The sequence below is a fragment of the Stegostoma tigrinum genome, chromosome 16 (genome assembly GCF_030684315.1).
Source record: "Stegostoma tigrinum isolate sSteTig4 chromosome 16, sSteTig4.hap1, whole genome shotgun sequence".
NCBI classification, from domain to species: Eukaryota; Metazoa; Chordata; class Chondrichthyes; order Orectolobiformes; family Stegostomatidae; genus Stegostoma; species Stegostoma tigrinum.
The window spans coordinates 27289716-27303070 of NC_081369.1; the positions used below are offsets into that span (position 1 = coordinate 27289716).

General features: G+C 41.9%; 1 protein-coding gene across 1 annotated transcript in view; it reads right to left on the reverse strand.

The window, feature by feature from the left end:
- nkd1 (NKD inhibitor of WNT signaling pathway 1) overlaps window positions 1–13355 on the reverse strand; it is a 99209-nt gene that overhangs the window by 36861 nt on the left and 48993 nt on the right. The window lies entirely within an intron of this gene.

Here is a 13355-nt window from a genome sequence, read left to right on the forward strand (position 1 = left end):
GCTTCATTCTTCCTATGTGTCATACAAAAGAAAGCACATTTGTTTAAGGATAAGAGATACCTCATATTCCATTAACTCACAAACTCTGACTCGTATCGTATTGGACTGGTGGTAGTCAAGGTTTTAAGAACGGACTGCATAACTTTAGATGTTGCAGTGAAGTCTATTGAGGTGCTATCCACAAACATTCACTCACACCCACCACCAACACTCAGTAGCAGCAGTGCGCACTAACTGTAGGATATATTGCAAAATTCACCAAATATCCTGAGATAGCACCTTCCAAAGGTCAGGGGCAGCAGAAGCATGGAATCACCACCACGTGCAAGCTCTCTAAGGTGTTCACCATCATTGGAGGTATATTGCTGTTCATTCACCGTTGCCGGGTGAAAATCCTGGAATTCCCTCCGTAATGGCATGGATAGTCTACCTGACAGTAGACAGACTGCAGCAGCACAAGGCAGCAGCTCTCTCCCACCCTCTCAAGGGCAACTACGGATGGGCCAGCCAGCAACACTCACATCCAATGAGTGAATAAGTTATGAGGTGGTATGGTGGCAGTGGTTAGAACTGTTGCTTCACAGTGCCAGGGATTAGTGTTTGATCCCAGCCTTGGGTGATTGTCTGTGTAGAGTTTGCACACTTTCCCAGTGTACATGTGGGATTCCTCTGGCAGTGCAAAAAAATGTGCAGATTACATAGATTGATAAAAGCCCCAGGTGACAATGGGGTCTGATGAGATGTTCTTTGGAGGGTTGGTGCCTCTTCCTGCACTGTAGGGATTCTGAAAAATTCCAGGAGAAAGTGGCCCACAGCAGGGCAGGGACAGCCAGGAGAGGTGGCATGGCGCTCAATATTCAGCTCCTCGGCCCTTACGAGGGGATGCTGGCTTTGGCTGTTCATGTGGTGATATTGAAACCTCCATGTCCTGGCAACCAAGAAAGATGTGAGAAAGTGCTGCTCTCCCATTGCTCCTGCTGTGGAAGCATTCTCATCATGTCCAATCTCCTACCCTTTGTTTGTGACACAGTCTCCCTGTTGTCTCCCACTGCTACTAGTGGCAGCTACATTGTTGTGGTAGCCAAGAGAGCAGCCTCACTACACATCCCCTCCTTCACTTTGGAGGAGGGGCTGCTCAGTTTGCATGCACTGGCATCTTTGCCTCCAGCATCCACCGTGAGCCCAGATCTTGATACCTCGGGGGGGCAGGGGTACTTTTTGCTTGATCACAATTGGAAGCAGATACATCAGTCCTCAGTGTCTACAGTGAGAGAAAGAAGCAACACCCTAGGCTTCTGGCACTCAGACAGGACAGCAGGCACCTGCTCAGTCCCAGGCAGGAGAGAAATCCATGGTGCTGGCAATTAACAACTTCATTCCAATGCACAAGCAAACACAGGAGTGTTGGAGGCACTGGAGAAACTGACGCAAAAGATTGCAGAACTATACCAATGCTGTGTGTACCAGGCTGCCTCCAGCACATGCGAGTCTGGTTACCTCCACAGATATGTTGGCAGCTGCCATGGAAATCCAAGTCTAGTACCCTCAATGTCTGCTGGATGTACTTACAGATGAGCACTCCATCACTCTAACCAGTGATGCACACCACCAATTGCATGGCGCCAACAGCAGGGAGGGAGGGAAGAAAAAGAATCGAGGGACCTACACTTCACAACTGCTGCCCGCCCCTCACATGGATACTGGGCTGTCCCAGCTGGCAGCCAGCCAAAAGAAGAACCACATACAGGCCCCAGTTCAAGGGCACGACACATTCAGCATGTTTGCGCCCTCTAACCTCAACAAACCACCGCACCCGCCCCCACCCCAACCCCCACCCCCCCACCGTTGCTTGACTAAAGCCCTAAGGTCAATGGGCTCTACCATACGACATGCTCTCTCCACCCCTGCTAGGGAGCCTGGGATTGCAGCCAGTCATGTGGGATAGAGAGGAAGGTGATCTTCTGAAGGCACATTGGTTGGCACGGGTGAAACATCACTAAGTACATTCCCACTTCTGTAAACATATTCACTGTTTAATCACTAGCTGTGTGAGCGAATATCTATCTAGCAGCAACTACAACATTTAAGATATTAAGCTGACCCTTCCTGAACACTACATTAGGTTGTACTGTCCATTATGTGAAATGGACAGCTCCTGCATCATGCGCTGGCTATAGCAACATGGAAAATGTTTGCAACTCTGGCAACTAAGATGAATCTTCCAGGTCACAATACATTGTTTGCGCAACAAACCATTAGTGGCATTGATACTGGAAGCTGCAGGGTGTGCTTGAGTGTTTGGGCCAGGATTTGTAGTCCATGTAGCAGGTCAAGGACTAAACGTTACATACAGTATTTAGTGAGAGCACGTTTTTCATCTGTCCTCAATGGGTGCCTGTGTAATGCTATTGTCCTGTGAAACACCTCACACAGTCTAAAACTGAAGCCCTTTCCCCTCACAAACAAAACACTGCAAGCTACAGAGGTACAGCAGCCCCAATCCTGATCATCCCAAGTGGCCAACTGACTATGCCTAAGTCCATGGACTGATATGGGGGGAAAGTGGGGCAGTCTTTGACTTACGGTGCCAGAACCCCACACTGAAGGGTGTCTCCCTTGACTTGACTGAGGACTACGCCTCTTAGATTTGCTGGCGCATAGTGCATGTACAAGATTAACATCAGGCAGTGCCATATAGCGACACATCCGTCCCCTCGACTGGTGAATGTGGACAAACATGACAAGCTGCCTCACATTTTAAAATCAGCGCTAAAAGTCAAGTCACAACAAAAGAACTAGGAACATCTAAGCTCTGGCTGAAAGGCAAAGTGCAAAATGCAAAGCAAGGTATGGACACTACAAGAATCCAAGCAGGTGCGAAGCGAATGAGTGTGAAGAGATTGCTAAGGTAGGGCCCCGAGATGCTGGAAAATATGTGCCTGTTTCTGCATGCAAAGTGTCCTTGTAGCAGCATTATAATTAAAAGTATCAGCGTGCTACAAAATGCAGCATGGAGATCAAGAACTGGGTTGCAAGTGGGTCAGGGATGTACTAGGAGGGTTGGAGGAGGCTGGTACGCATCAGATTCCATGGACTGGGAGGGAAGTGAGCAAGTGCCATCACTGTCCAGACAGTATGCACTGCAAGATTGCTGACTGGTGCCCAAGATGAAGAGCTGAAGGAGCAAGTGGCGAGGTGCAGTTGCGAGGTAAACACTCCAATTTGAGTCAGGAACTGTCGTCACCTAGTTTCAATTTGATAGGTAAGAGAATGGGAAACTGAATATTAATGAGGTGAGATTAGCTAATAAATGAAATATTAGTTCATACTAATGCATTCAAATAGACCTTTCGCTGTTCACTCGTAACAATCTCATTCAACACTTCTTTATAAAATGAGGCATTTTACTCTTGACATCAAGAGGCTCCTTAATGCCAATTTCACACAGGTTTCCCAACATTCTTCACCAATGCCCATTACACCCAGTGCCTGGGAATATTCCACCCATTTTATACTGTGTTGGTAGCAATAAGCATTTTACTAGGACAATGCTACCAGTCAAACAGAAAGTAGAGGGTTGATGGAAAACTTGGCTGAGAAGCAGCTAGTTAGTTCATTATTCTTGTGACTTGGTGTGATGCTAGATAATATGTATTGGCTCCATTACAGCACAACACAGTCTGAGGAAAGTAAAACTCTATTAATTAATTCATGTTCCAAAATTTCCACTGGCTACATCTGTGTTGATCAGTTAACTGACCACGATTCTCCCACTTCAGCACATAAAATCATATCTGCGTCTTTGCAATGATAAAATGTTTGCGCACACCTTGATCTTTCTTTATGGATTTAATTGGACCAAGATATGTTGTAAGAATTGCAAACTGTAGCCTGGATCATTCTAAGTTTGCATTGCCAATTCTGTCTTATTCACGGTTTATCCTATTCGGTAGCAACTGCCAAATTAAATGCTTTATTTCACATTTTCACTCAAAACACTTTGATGCTTTTTTCTCATGCTAAGAAAATACATTTTGGCCATAGATCAGACAGGATTAAATGCAGTAACTAATTCATTAAGTTAAAATTTAAACACTGTTTCTATGTTAGCCAGAACAGTGAACTTTGTTTTGAAGATCAAAGAAGATTCCAACCCTTCAATCACCAAAGCCGAAGTAAAACTATTCCCAGCATGCTTCTTTCAGCTACCTAAAACTTTGTGATGCCATTGTTGGGAACTTCTATCTAAGAAATTAAGCAAAATAAGCTTTCAGGGTTTAAAAATTATAAATACTTTAACAAGGCACATTCATTTTTATAAGAATTCAGTAATGATGCCCAACCTAGGTTCACAGGAAAAAACTTTAGATATCTTGGATGCAGCCTGGGCAGAGCTGATCAATCTGACATTGGAACGAAACCCAAATGCATAACAGAATTAAAAGAAAAGAGGGTTTTACTATCAGTAACACTGGTTTATTCAAATTGTTACAGTCACAGTCAAATGTGACATTACAGAAAATCAAAATCCTCATCCTCACTATCAAAAGTGCTCTTTAAAATTCCTCTCAAAATGAAAATAGTGCCTGCCTGTTTATAATACAAAATATTCTTCATGCCTACTGCTCTAATCAGGTTCTGAACATTTGTACATGTAGTAATTAGCAATATTTTTAAAAATAAAAGTTGCCATCCAAATATCATGCTGCGCTCAAAGCACACTGCCGTTATAACTTCTAAGATGAAATGGTGCCATGACAGTTAACATTAGATTGCTGAACTTCCAACTAGACAGTATGAATATAACAGTCTGAACTATGCTGTTCTAAGAAACATGGAGCGGACACCAGTTCACATTTAGACCATTGCAAAGAACGCTTCAAAGCAAAAACAAAAAGTAAGACTGGCTCCACCCTGTAAAAACAGCCTGATAATTGGCTGATCATAGATCACTATTAATGTTCGCCGTGGTTGAGTGTGATTGATGTGGACAGAAGTGAAAAATAAATATAACTATGGAACAGCAACTTGAGAAAAGATGCAACATGTTTCCTGACTCTGTCCTCACCAACCTTCTTCACGACTCCATGAAATGTAAGTGCCAGATATTCGGCAACAAGAGTTAAACAAATTATTTTCACATACCCAAAACTAGTTAAGAGTTATAGCCTTCAAGTTGGAGTTCCACTGAGCCAGCATTTGCTCATGTGGTAAACATCAAAGTTTTGAGCTTTCGTTCAAAAGAAATACTAAAGTGCCAATTTCTCACCAAACCATTCCTTAATTCAGAAACCTGCTACCTCACCTCTCTGTTGCCTAAGACGATATAAAAAAAAAATTTTTATTGATTAAAATTTTATTCTTGTATATTTCATCCTGTAAAAAAAAAATGTATATTCATAATTTTTACAAATCAAAAGAGGAAATCTCCATGCCAAAAAGGGTTATTTGTAAAATAGGTGTCATTTTAATCAGAATATATACTTTTCATTCTAACTAGAATTAATTCTCAACTTAATTTTTATGTCACTTTTCCCCCCAGTTTAATGAATTTATAAATTCATCTGGCTCAGATATAGGCGTTGGTTTTCACCGACTCAGGATAACTTAGTCACCCTTGGTAGGTGGGAACCAGTTTCCAGATTCCCAGCCCCAACAGCAGGCTTTCTGATTTCAATAGGGCCTTTTAAGCCATGACTGATTCTGGTTGAAAGCCTGCACCCAGCAGTCCTAATCTGGCTGGCTCCACTGCAAAGGTAAGCACGACCTACTCTATCGCAATTTTCAAGGATTTGGGCCTTTTTTTTAAATGGAGGTGTTTTGTGGTGCCATCAAGGGATCACAAACCATAGTGTGTGAGAGGGAAACATTTGAATAGTATGCTCAACTGCACCTCCCCATGCACAGCTCTCCTCCAAAACGCCAGAACAGAACTCCCGACATATTCCCTACAATCCATCATCACCCCCCAGCCCAACCCGTTGCCATGGCTTCCCATTCAACCTCACAGCTGCCAGATTAAGTAAGTTTGATGTTTATGCACCCACTATACATGTAACGAAACAATGAACCCTGTAGTTACAGTTGGATGTGTCAAAATGATTTTAAAAAGTAACTGACAATGTTCCACTATGTTAAAAAAGAATTATTTTTACTACTGCCCAATAATAGCGGCAATCGTTCAGACCCTTTTAAGTTTAAAGAACTGAAACTGCGGTATGCTGAACCCTCTTAGCCTTGTTTAAATAAACACTGAAATTGACAGTGAGATCAGACAGCCAGGAGCTACAATTTAGGGAGGACTCAGGTGTTACAAGACCTAAATGGCCTCGAGGTTCATTTGACTCATTGTTGGGATGAAAGGATTAACTTATGTAGATGATGTTAAGCAGGTTAAGACTACATACGTTGGAGTTTTGAAGAATGAGAGACAACCTCATTGAATAGGAGTGATCTTGCAGAGACTGGACAGGACTGATACCCAAAGGATGTTTCTATTTCTGGGTAAGACTAAAACCATAGGACATAATTTAAGAATAAGATGACTCCTTTTTAAGGCAGAACAGGATTGACATTGTTTCACCTAGATCTCCTTTATTGTATGGACAATTTCCTTTCCCAGAAGACAATGGAGGTTTTAAATTTATTGAAGGCTGAGTTACCTACATTTTTGGTAAGCAAGGAAGACAAGGTGATTATATGATGCAGACAAGAAAGCAGAATTGTTACAACAAACCAATCTCATTGAATGGCAGAGTAGGGTTGAGGGGCCAAAAGTCCTACTCTTGCTCCCAACTCCTATGTTCCCATAGTTTCTGAAGCTTATCATAAAAAAATGCAACTGTCAATATAGGATTTACTGTTTCCGCATAAGGAATTCACAGAATACAGAGATACGGACAGCAGAGGCATATGTCAGCACAGTCTTGGTAAGCCGAAGGACCTGTTCCTCTGTTGGTCTGTTCTTCATACATTCAAAAGTAGGCGAATAGTATCAAAGCGCTGTTGCCTCACATGAGGGGCCATAGGGGTTTTCTACAGATTTTCTTTAAGTGAGAATTTGTTTTTATAGAATCCATGTGCAGACTGCGTAAAAATATCCTGACTCTACCCGACAGTTAACCATACAGTTAATTAATCCCTAGTGAACAATTATCTCACAGTTATTAATATAACATGAGGGGTATAGAATGGTATGGGCAGGGGTATTGAGGCACCATAGAGAATGGGAGGGATCATGATCTGACATCGTTGGGGTATGGGGTGTGGGTGGGACTGAGAATATAGTGACAGATGGAGAGCTTTTTCTCCACCCCTCCTCAATTACGATTGGGTTGAAGTCCCACAACATCAAATCAGTAATGGCACACCTCCACAACAGACAGTCCTGTGCCCTCTCCAAACTTTTTCTGTTATTGGCTGGCCCAATGGCAGGTGACCACCCCCTACCAACATAGGTCCTGTTCTGGAGCATACTTTCTCCTGGGGTGAGCATGTCAATCTGGAAGCATCCCACTATCTGCCTGGAGGATGAAAATCCAGGTCGAAAAACTGACAATTGGTCAAAGTTTTTGTTTGATTACCTGCAGTATCGTGTCTAAGATTGGCACCAATTTTCACCACTGTAAACCAGCACAACTTTTTGTAATGCTGCCAGTTTTGGACTCCTGCATAGTCAGGGGAAAGTTCTGTTTATTATCCATAGTTGAAACACACTTACAGAACTCTGGAACTTTTTTAAATTATTACCATCCTTAAAAAGCACTTTTTGAAAAAAAATTACCAAGTTTAAAATATTTACTTCATATATGTTATGCACAAAAAGCAATATGCAACTTTCTCTTTGAATTCAAATAAAATCACAAAGCTAATTACCAAGCTCATGCCAGTTTGGCTGTAGTTGAACTACATATTCTACATCACTGTGAAGCCCTAAAACTTTCACAGCAACCCAAGGCATGCAGTATTACTGCCCTAGGAGTTACTGTCCCATTCACTATCAAGTGAAGTTAGGCTGATTCTTCACAGACATTTCCTTAGACTTCATTACACCCCCAACATCCTTGACATAGTTTACAAATCCAAAAATAGAAAATTCATCAGTGTTTCGGAGGAGGACTATTTCACAGATTGATTACACCTCAAGTACCAGATATAAATTACACAGAAGTAATTTTTCAATCAACTGGCTTGTTTACAGAATGAAAATAAAAGGGTAATTTTCTGGCTGGCAAAACGTAACAAATGGTATGCCACAGGGATCAGTGTTGGAGCCGCACTTTCTTCCAATGTATCAAAATAATCTGGATGAAAGGATTGCTGGTGAAGTTGCTAAATTTCCTGATGACACAAAGATAGCCAGGAAAGTATGTTGCGAAGAGGACATAAAGACATATGTTAACTGAGTGGGAAATATCTGACAGATGAAATGTAATGTTGGAAAATATGAAACTCGCAATTTTAGCAAGAAGAATAAAAAAATGCATATTATCTAAACAGGGAGACACTGTAGACCTCTGAAATGCAGACAGATTCAAGTGCCTGTGCTCAGGTTACTAACTGTTAATATACAGGCATAGCAAATAATCAGAAAAGCCAATGGAAATGTTATTTTTTATTGCAAAGGTAAGGAAAGTAATGAGGTTCTGCTTCAGTAATACAGACAGCACTGGTGAGACCACATCTGGTGTATTGTGTGCGCTACCGGTCACTTCACTGACGGAAAGATGTTAATGTACTGGAGTCTATTTAGAGAAAGTTTACAAGACTAATACCTAGAATGGGCAAGGTATCTTAATCAGGAAAGATTGAACAGGCTTGGCACGCAGCTGCTGGAGTTAGAAGAGTAAAAGTAACTTGACTGAAACACCACCTCCCTCACCCCCATCCCAGACCCAAAGAAGATTTCCATCCTGGGCCTCCTGCAGTGCCACAATGATGCCACCCGAAGGTTGCAGGAACAGCAATTCTTACTCCGCTTGGGAACCCTGCAGCCCAATGGTATCAATGTGGCTTTCACAAGCTTCAAAATCTCCCCTCCCCCTGCTGCACCCCAAAACCAGCTCAACTTGTCCCTGCCTCCCTAACCTGTTCTTCCTCTCACCTATCCCCTCCACCCACCTTCTGCCGCACCTCCATTTCCTACCTACTAAGCTCATCCCGCCCCCTTGGCCTGTCCGTCCTCCCCAGACTGATCTATCTCCTCCCTACCTCCCCACCTACACTCACCTTTACTGGCTCCATCCCCATCTCTTTAACTTGTCTGTCTCCTCTCCACCTATCTTCTCCTCTATCCGTCTTTGATCCACCTCCCCCTCTTTCCCTATTTATTTCAGAACCCCCTTCTCCTCCCCCATTTCTGATGAAGGGTCTAGGCCCAAAATGTCAGCCTTTGTGCTCCTAAGATGCTGCTTGGCCTGCTGTGTTCATCCAGCTCTACACCTTGGTATCTCAGATACTCCAGCATCTGCAGTTCCTATCATCTCTGATACTTAGAAATCTTTTTCTTAAATATAATTCAGTGACTTGGCCTCAACAGGGCTGCAGTCGAGAATCCCACAGGTTCTCCACCCTCTGAGTGAAGAGATTTTTCCTCATCCCAGTCCTAAATGGCTTACCCTGTATTCTGAGGCTGTGACCCCCGTGTCATGGACCCCCACCCCCAAGACAAGGGAAACGTCATCTTTGCATTGTCAGTGTAGATCCTGTTCAAAATTTTAAACATTTTAATGAGATTCCCCCTAATTTTTCCAAACGCCAGTGAATACAGGCCTGGCTGACCCAGTCTCTCCTGACACGACAATCTTGCCATCTCAGGAATCACTGCACTGGATGGGGGAAAATGATGCTTCGAATGGTGGAAAAATCTAAAACTCAAGGTCACTGTTTAATAATAAAAGGAATCCCCGTTTCAAACAGAGATAAGTAGATCTTTGCCAACTTCCTCACAGAGAATCCCGTATCTTTAGAACTCTCAAAACTCAGTGGAACAGAATATTTGAATATTTTTCAGCAGAGATGGATGGATTCTTGATAAGCCGAGGGTTGAAAGGCTATCAGCACTCAGCAGGAATGTGGATTAAACAGCTGAGCCACTATCTCACTGAGTGACAGGGCAGGTTTGAGAGGCTAAGTGACCGACGTTGCTCTGATTTAGTATGTTTGCACATAATTATTTTGAAACCTTGTTTAAAGTCAATTTTGCATGCACAAATTTGATATAATTAGTATTATTATTCTTAACTCCCCTTTTCCAGAACAAATAAGCCATGAAGAGTTCAAAGTCACAGACTCACAGTTGAAACTGATCAGCAGCAGTAGAAGAAAAATGGCCTGATGTGTGAAGCATGACGCCCCCCTCTCATCTCTTCTTCTCCGTCCACCCTGACCCCAAGTTAAATAGCATGAAAATTTGTGCTTCAAACTTTCTGCTGAGACCATGGTGACGACACTTTATTAGGTACGAGGAGAGGTTGGATAACTTGCATTGCCTTCACTGGAAAGACAGCGGCTGACAGGCGACCTGATAGAGGACGGAAAAATTATGAGCAGCACAGCGAGGGTGGATAGTCAGAAGCTTTTTCTCCCCAAGGTGGAAAAGTTCAACCACAAGAGGTCACAGGTTCAAGGTGAGAGTAGAAGTTTAGGAAAACATTTTTCACAGAGGGTGGTGGGTGCCTGGAAGGCACTGCCGGTGGAGGTGGTGTAATTAGGTACCTTAGCAACGTTTAAGGCATATTTTGATAGACACGAGAATGGGAGGCGAATAGAATGATAGGGGCTGTGTACAGGCAATAAGTAGCGGTTCTAAATAAGGGCTAGGAGACAGTGCAGGCTTGGTGGGCTGAAGGGCCTGTTCCTGTGCTGTATTGTTCTTCATATTCCTATTTTAGAGATAAAGAAAAGCTTTGGTCTTATGATAGCAGTGGCCAAGTGTATGATTATACGTCATTATTTTATAGATCATCTGAAAGGAGTATTAATCTCTAATATCTTAATGCTAGCATAGACCTTAGATCAAAAACATTGCCAGATTTTCATTAGATAGGCACACAGACACAGACACACAAAAAAGTAATGTTCACTGAAATGAACCTGAAGGTTCTAATAATGGCACAGATCTTTTTAATAATAATGTGAAATAAAAATAAGCTTTTTTTGTCAACATTTTCTAATTTTCTTTAATGATGCATATTTTAGATTAAGACATCCCAGAATGTTCTAGTAAGTGAATACACTTATCAGAATAACAAAGGGCAGTTACTCCTTTAGGTATGTAGAGTTTAGCTTTTACAGCTGTCTCACAATCCAAATCTTCTGCTCATCTCCAATCTCGCAACAGATAAAAGAAATCAGCAAACATTAAAGATAGATGAGCCAATGGATAAGTTGTGCAAATGATTATCTAAGCAACAGTTCATTGCTTTCCCCCCTCTACTTTAAATAACACCTGACCTTTACTGAAAGCCAGCCTTCTTCCCTAGAGATTTGCAACTAATACAACTGCTCAAACCATTAAAGTCTACAACATGGATTCCCCACATTTTGGCAGGGTCTGGAAAGATCCACTGCTGGAAGACTCCATCTGTCTGACCATGTATCACCCTGAATGTAATAGAGATGAATGGTGACAGCTGCAGAGACTACCTACACCAGATAAATTTCAGCAAGCTGTTTGGCCAATACTTAAGTTACAATTTCAGGACCTGCAGATTAAACTTGGCAAGAGCGAGTGGGTCGCGGGCTATGCCAAAAAAAAATTGCTCAGGAAACCTGGTGCCTGAGTACAGATGGGAAGACATTCATGTGGCTTGAGTTGCACTTTTCCCAGGGGATAGGCTGGTCTCATGGCTGTCTGCACCCGCTACATGCTCAGGTGACAAAAAACACAGAAAATACACTCACATCATCACACAAGAAACAAGAAGGAAACAGAGCCTTAAACAAGAAGAATCAGCACTTCTGACTGGAAGGCTGTATCCAGCAATTCCTAGGAAATATAAATGTCAGGTTGCTTTTCTCGCCCAGTTACTTGTCTATTCTTCCACACTCCCACACTAAATTGGGAAAATATATGAGTTCCATCCGAAGCAGCACTTTGCAGCTCTTTGCACTAATACACAATGCTGACTTCACGTTAAGTGTCATTGTCAGTACTTTGGTGACTTGGTCCACGTACCAGAGTTTGCTGCCATAAATCAATGCAAAAGGTTTCTGATTATAATATGTATTGAAAGCAATTAGTAGAAGAAGATAGGGCATGTGGACGCCAGATAGAGCAGAATGGATGGCAGGAATAGCAAAGAATATAAGAAATGGTGAGGGCACAGCTGGGAAAGAGAAAGAGGAATGATGGTAGTGAATAAAGGGGAATGTTGATAGCAGCAAAGTTGTGAACAGGAAATAAAATTGATGGTAGAGAAGAAGGGAGAAACAGGCAGCAAAGGGCTGGAAGAATGACAAAAGCAAAAGAGCAGCAGTTTGTGATGACATGGGGATGAGCTGAGACAGTCACTTTAGACTTGGGAATGAAATGATGGAGAAAAAAGAGGAGGTGGTGAGCGCAAAAGTATGAGCATGAAATTAGAGGTCGCAGTGACATCACAGAGATGATGAAGACAGAAAGCAAAGTGAAACTGGTTCCATTCCACTTATCAGCAAATGTTGTCAAATGGTTGGGAGCTAAATTTGAAGTTTTAGTCAGCTTTTGCTTTTCTAAGAATTCTGGTACCTATCAACATATTTACACATGCAGTTCTTCTTCTCACAATTAAAGTGTTTACAAGAGGTCCATTTAATATCACACGGAAGCTACTGTTCAAAGCAATAAAGATCTGAAGGCTGAATATACTGGAACAAAAAGCACATTAAAGTCTTCACTTCTAGGCAGATTACAGCTGAAATGTTGACTCAACCCTATATAAAGTAGCCACAGAGACACATCAATCAAAACAATAAATGAAATCCTATGCTTAGTAATACCAAACATTCTACACAACTTCATCAGCTTAGTTATAATAACTGACATTGTGATTTCACAATTTGAGAAAACACTAATGATGTTAGCTCAGCAAATTGTTTAAAAAAAATTCCAGTTTATTTAGGCAGCTGTCAATACCAATTAATTGGCAATGGCCAAAAGAGTTTTTATGACAGGAGGTAAAATAAGCCTGATGAAGTGTTTTTGTACAGTGCCTCTTAATGCTTTCTAAATCAAAAGAAAATAACAGCAATGTGGAAATGTAATTTAACCCTTTCTAACTACTGAATTAGATTTGATAAGCAAAATATTCATGCCGGTAATTGTTATGACTGAGATGCAGGAAAAGGTGTGTTAAATAAAATCAAGGAGATGA